Genomic DNA, 6464 nt, shown 5'->3' with positions numbered 1-6464 from the left:
ATATTATAAATATTCTTAAGAATGTAAAAGGCAGCCAGAGATTACATGCCTGTAATCTCAGCACTTTGGGAGGTCAAGGTGGGAGGATTGCTTGAGCCCAGGAGTTTGAGACCAGTCTGGGCAACATAAAGAGACTCCATTCTACCAAAAAATTTTAAATTAGTTGGGCACAGTGACATGCGCCTGCTACTTGGGAGACTGAGTGGGGAGGATCACTTGAGCCCAGGAAGTTGAGGCTGTAGTGAGCCCTGAACACACCACTACACCCCAGCCTGGGTGACAGAGTGAGCCCTTGTGTCAAAAAGAAAAAAAAAAAAATATATATATATATATAAAATAATATATATATTATATATATAGAAGAAAACAAACATAATAAGGAGAGAAACACAATATAAAAAGATATAAATGGAACTTCTAGAGATTAAAAATATAATATCTGATACAAAAAAATAGACTGGGTGGGATTAACTGTGAACTTGAAGATACAACAATATAAACTATCCAAAATGCAGCACAGAGAGAAAAAGGAAAATGAATCAAACCTCAACAACTGGCCGGGCACAGCGGCTCATGCCTATAATCCCAGCAATTTGGGAGGCCAAGGTGGGTGGATCGCTTGAACCCAGGAATTTGAGACCAGCCTGGACAATATAGGAGAACTTGTCTCTTGTTTTTTAAAAGAAAAAAAAATTTTAAACATAAAAAATAAAACAATAAAAATAAAAACAAATCTTAACAACCTGCAGGACAATAGCAAGCAGTCCAACATACAGGTCCATAAGATGGACAGAAAAAATACTTTTAACAGGCCCAGTGTGGTGGCTTACACCTGTAATCCCAGCACTATGGGAGGCAGATCACCTGAGGTCAGGAGTTCAAGACCAGCCTGGCCAACGTGGCAAAATTCCGTGTCTACTAAAAATACAAAAATTAGCTAGACGTGGTGGTGGGAGCCTGTAGTCCCAGCTACTCTGGAGGCTGAAGCAAGAGAATCCCTTGAACCCGGGAGGCGGAGCTTGCAGTGAGCCAAGATCGCGCCACTACACTCCAGCCTGGGTGACAGAGCGAGACCCTGTCTCAAAACAACAAAACAACAACAAAAACAAAAAGTAGATTTCAGAGCAAGAAATATTTCCAGGGATAAAAATGATAATTTTTTTTTATAGTTTAATGTATTTTAATAACAAACTTACAGGAACAGCACTGAAGACAGACAACATTAAACACACGTGCTTGCATGTAGGACAACTCAGAAAAGTATAGTGAATGGATAGAATCTACTATATGATAAAAATGCTACCAACACTATTTACTTGCTGTCAATAAGAAATTTACTTGTTTAAAAAAAAACCAAATGCTAGCATTGTCCAGAAAAATGTAACAGGTTTATTTACAATTATTATAAAGCTGAACTGCTGAAACTTGTTCACGGAAACATTTTAACTTGCATTAATGCTTTACGTCCTCTCATTTATACTAAAAAGTCACACACAAATGAAAATGGAAAGACTGCCCAATACCTGATTTCTGTCCCCTATTTTTGCACTAGTAATTCATATACTTAGGTACCTTTTGACCCTATGGGAAAAAAAAAAAAAAAAAAACAACTAACGTTCAGAACTACCAATAACAGGAAGATTTTTTTTTTTTTTAAGAATGAAATGTTTCCCATCATAGTGGATTCTTAAGCACGTTCTCCACGTGTGCGGAGTGCTAGCTGGATATCTTTTGGCCTAATTGTTACACGTTTGGCATGGATAGCACCCAGGTTGGTGTCTTCAAAAAGGCCAAGAAGATAGGCTTCACTTGCCCCCTGCAAAGCACCGATAGCTGTGCTCTGGAAGCGCAGATCTGTTTTAAAGTCCTGAGCAATTTCTTTCACCAGCCGCGGAAAGGGAAGTTTGCGAATTAGTTCAGTGGACTTATGATAACGCCTAATTTCACGGAGTGCCACGGTTAACAGGCCTATAACGATGAGATTTCTTCACCCCTCCAGTAGAGGGCGCAGTCTTGCGAGCGGCTTTTATAGCCAGTTGCTTCCTGGGTGCTTTACCACCGGCCAGTTTGCTGGCAGTTGGCTTTGTACATGCCAAGGTATAGAGGCTTCCTCACTTATCCCCTTCTCCTTCGACTGGAGCTCGGAGAGGGAGAGGTGGCGTTGGCGTTGGAGAGCGATGGTGGCGTGGCAGCGACGGCGGCTGCAAACACAACTTGATAATTTCTTTTTTCTTTTTTGAGACGGTGTCTCGCCCTGTTGCAGGCTGGATGGAGTGCAGTGGCGCGATCTCGGCTCACTGCAACCTCTGCCTCCGCCTCCCAGGTTCAAGCGATTCTCTTGCCTCAGCTTCCCAGGTAGCTGGGACTACAGGCGCTCACCACCACGCCCAGCTAATTTTTGTATTATTTATTTATTTTTTTTGTAGTAGAGACGGGGTTTCACCATGTTGGCCAGGATGGTCTCGATCTTTTAACCTCGTGATCCGCCCGCCTCGGCCTCCCAAAGTGCTGGGATTACAGGCGTGAGCCACCATGCCTGCCCTCGATAATTTCTTAATAGTAAAAAGGTCAGGGATGTGCTCAGAGCAGGGGGCCTGAGGAATGGTTCCTCTCTTTACAACACACCCAACAGGAATCTGGGATCACTGTGAGGAGAGGTACCAAAAACTGTGGCCTTCCTATGAACAAATGCCCTACATGTGAAGGGAAAGAATAATAATAAAATAATAATAACGTCAATTCATCAGATAATGCGACAGTTTTAAATTGTATACATCTAACAACAGAGCTCCAAAATACACGAAAGCAAAAACTGAAAGAGTTGAGAGATAGACAAAACCACCTCAATTAGATTTTCCAACATCTCAATCACTGATAGATCAAGTAGAAAGAAAATCAGTAAGGATTTAGAAAACTTGAATAACACTATAAAACACCTTGACCTAATTGACATTTATAGACATTTCATCCAACAACGCAGAATACATATGCTTTTCAAGTCCCCTCAGGACATTTACCAAGAAAACCTGTATTCCAAGTCATAAAACAAGTCTGGATAAAAGATTGAAATTCCACAATGTGCTCTAATAGCCACAGAATTAACTTAGAAACCAAGAACAGAAAGATATCTGGAAATTCTCTAAAAACGCCATTTATAATAGCATAAAAATATTGAACACTTAGGGATAAATTTGGGAAAAGATGTCAAATTAAAGAAGATCCAAGTAAATAGAAAGATGTGTCATTTGCATGGATTGCCAGACTCAATATTGTTGCATGTCAATTCCTCCACACATTGATTTAGTCATGCAATGCCATTCCAATCAAAATCTCAGCAAATTTTCTTGTAAAAATTGATAAGCTGATTCTAAAATGTATGTGGAGATTTTTTAAAAGGCCAAATAATTTTTAGAATAAAAATAAAGTTGGAGAAATACTACTACCTAATTTGATTACCAATATAAATCTACAGAAACTAAGACAATGCTGTTTTGGCATAAAGATAACCATTTAGATCAATGGAACAAAAAGAGAGTTCAGAAATAGACTCACACATACATAGTCAACTGATTTTTTTTATTTTTATTTTATTTTTTTTGAGATAGGGTCTCACTCTGTCACCCAGGCCAGAGTGCAGTGGGGTGATCTCGGCTCACTGTAGTCTACACCTCCCCGGCTCAAGGGATCCTCCCACCTCAGCCTTCCGAGTGGCTGGGATGCGGGTACTCCCCACCACGTCCCACTAATTTTGTGTATTTTTGGTGCAGACAGCATTTCACGGTGTTGCCCGGGCTGGTCTCAAACTCCTGAGGTCAAACGATCCTTTCACCTCGGCCTCCTTTGGCCTTGGCCTCCCAAAATGCTGAGATTGTAGGTGTGAGCCACTGCACCCAGCCATCAATTGATATTTGACAAAGGTCCCAAGACAATAAAATGGGGAATGAATAATCTTTTCAACAAAAAGTGCTTGAACAATTGAATAGCAGTGTATTTTTAAACAATCAAAAAAACTCACCTCTTAACTTACAGAATATAAAAAAATTAACTCAAAAGGGATCATAAGAGGGTTGGGCACGATGGCTCACGCCTGTAATCCCAGCACTTTGGGAGGCCGAGGCACGTGGATCACCTGAGGTTGGGAGTTCGAGATCAGCCTGACCAACACGGAGAAACCCCTTCTCTGCTAAAAATACAAAATTAGCTAGGCGTGGTGGCACATGCCTGTAATTCCAGCTACTTGGGAGGCTGAAGCAGGAGAATCGCTTGAACCTGGGAGGCGGAGGTTGCAGTCAGCCGAGATCATGCCATTGCATTCTGGCCTGAGCAACAAGAGTGAAACTCCGTCTCAAAAAAAAAAAGTCATAGGCTTAAATGAAAGTTATCAAACTCAGATGTTTGTTGCCCAAGAAGCCTCCAGTCTCTCCACAGGGCTGCTTGAGTGTCCTCACATCATGGCAGCTGGCTTTAGTGACCCAACAGAGACAGCAAGAAGAAAGGTGCAATGCCTTGTATGACCTCACTTGGAAAGTGACACACTGTCACATCTGCCATATTCTATTTGTTAGAAAGGTCACTAAATCCAAATTTCTCTCTAATGGGGAGAAATTAAGTTCTATATCTTAAAGAAGATACTAGGAAGAGTATCAAGGAATTTGTGGATATATTTTTAAGCCACCATCTGGCCACAAATTATTCGTAATTTTCTACACAATATATATTCACTCCTTTCCTAAGGGTCCTAAAAGTCTCTCTTATTTCAGTATCAGTTCAAAATCCAGAGTCACAGCATATAAACCAGGTCCAGAGGCAGACCATGCTTTTCAGGTGTATTTCCTTAAAGATAGCTTCTCGCAATCTGAACACCTGTGAACTGGTGCTAAATTATCTTCCCCAACATACACAGACACCCACACACACCACACAATGGTGGGATGGGCATACGACAAACACTATAAACACTCCTGTGCAAAAAGGGGAAAGCTAGGACTGGTCCATAGTGGTTCTGAGACCCAGCTAGGCAAAGTTCGGAGAGTCTTTTATTAGGATTCATTCCTACTCATCCCCATGACTCTTGGTCCCTACCTTGGAGCTCTTGGTTCTGCTAAGTCATCCTTCCTTTTCCATGAGAGATAACTCATGTTTTTCAGCTGTGGAGTTTTCTGTCTGATTACAGCAGGTGGAATTTTGGGAATTCAAAAGTCTCTTCATTCATGTAGTCTTTGTCCCTTTCATTCTAAGCTGTTTCTGCCAATATGATTCTAAAATGTTGTGGATCTGTGAATCTTTTTGTGGATCCTGTGAATCTTTTTGCGGTTCATTCCATAAGTCTAAGACAGCAGCCACAAACCTCTCTGCAATAAGGCCTTCTCAATATTGGGCTTCTGCTGAGGTGCAGTGCTCTTAAGCTTTTGAAAAGTGCCACTGTTTAATGGAGAGTATCTATAAAGCATACCCTTAAAATCTTTACAGGGCCTTTTGTCTTACTGAACGGTACTCTGAGGGTCTACCTTGGATCATTGTGACAAAGAATTTTACTTTGTCTTTAGACCATGTTTTCCCAGTAGTGCCCTAGATTTGATCTTTGCTCAGAATTCACTTCTTGGCCAGGCATGGTGGCTCATGCCTATAACCCCAGAGCTTCAGGAGGCCAAGGCAGGAGGATTGCTTCAGTCCAGGAATTTGAGGCTACAGTGAGTTATGATCATTCCACTACACTCCAGCCTGGACCTCAGAGTGGCGCCCTGTCTCTAAAAAAACAAAAACAAAAACAAAACCCCAAAAACCGAATCTATGTCTTACATTTAGCCGGTTAGAGAAGCTGAAAATTTTCAAACCCCTCATATTCTGGTTCCTTCGTGTCCTTCATGTTGAATAGTTCTTGACTTATCTCTCTCCTCTTGCATTTTACTATGAACAATAAGAAGAAACCAGGAGATGCTTTCAACAGGTTGCCTGGAAATCTTTTTGCTAGATCATGCGGTTCATTTGGTACATTTTTACTTTCCACATTAGCCCAGGTGACAGTGTTGCTAAACTTTTTGCTGCTCTGTAATAATAACCCCTTTCCTCCAACTGACAGCAAGGTTTTCCTCACTTTCCTCCTTTGTGCTCTCACTTACAATCTCCTCAAGGGCCTGAGGCTTCTTCAAGGTATTCAGACTTTTCACTAACACTTTCCTCCAAGGCTCCCCAATTCCAAAGCCACTTTCACACTTTAGGTTTTTGTTATGGCAGTGCCCCCACTTCTAGGTAAAAAAATCTGTATTAGTTACTTATCACAGTGTAACAAATTACCTGAAAACTTAGCAGCTTTAAAAGACAGACACTGGCTGGGCGCGGTGGCTCAAGCCTGTAATCCCAGCACTTTGGGAGGCCGAGACGGGCGGATCATGAAGTCAGGAGATCGAGACCATCCTGGCTAACACGGTGAAACCCCGTCTCTACTAAAAAATACAAAAATCTAG

The 6464-nt window shown here is 41.4% G+C and overlaps 1 pseudogene; it reads right to left on the bottom strand.

Annotated features, from left to right (window-relative positions):
- Nucleotides 1-1687: 1687 nt before the first annotated feature.
- Nucleotides 1688-6464, bottom strand: part of LOC105502246 — an 8369-nt pseudogene continuing 3592 nt past the window's right edge.

The sequence above is a fragment of the Colobus angolensis genome, unplaced genomic scaffold (assembly GCF_000951035.1).
Source record: "Colobus angolensis palliatus isolate OR3802 unplaced genomic scaffold, Cang.pa_1.0 Scaffold78, whole genome shotgun sequence".
Classification (NCBI taxonomy): Eukaryota; Metazoa; Chordata; class Mammalia; order Primates; family Cercopithecidae; genus Colobus; species Colobus angolensis.
This window is presented reverse-complemented; position numbering and strand designations above follow the sequence as displayed.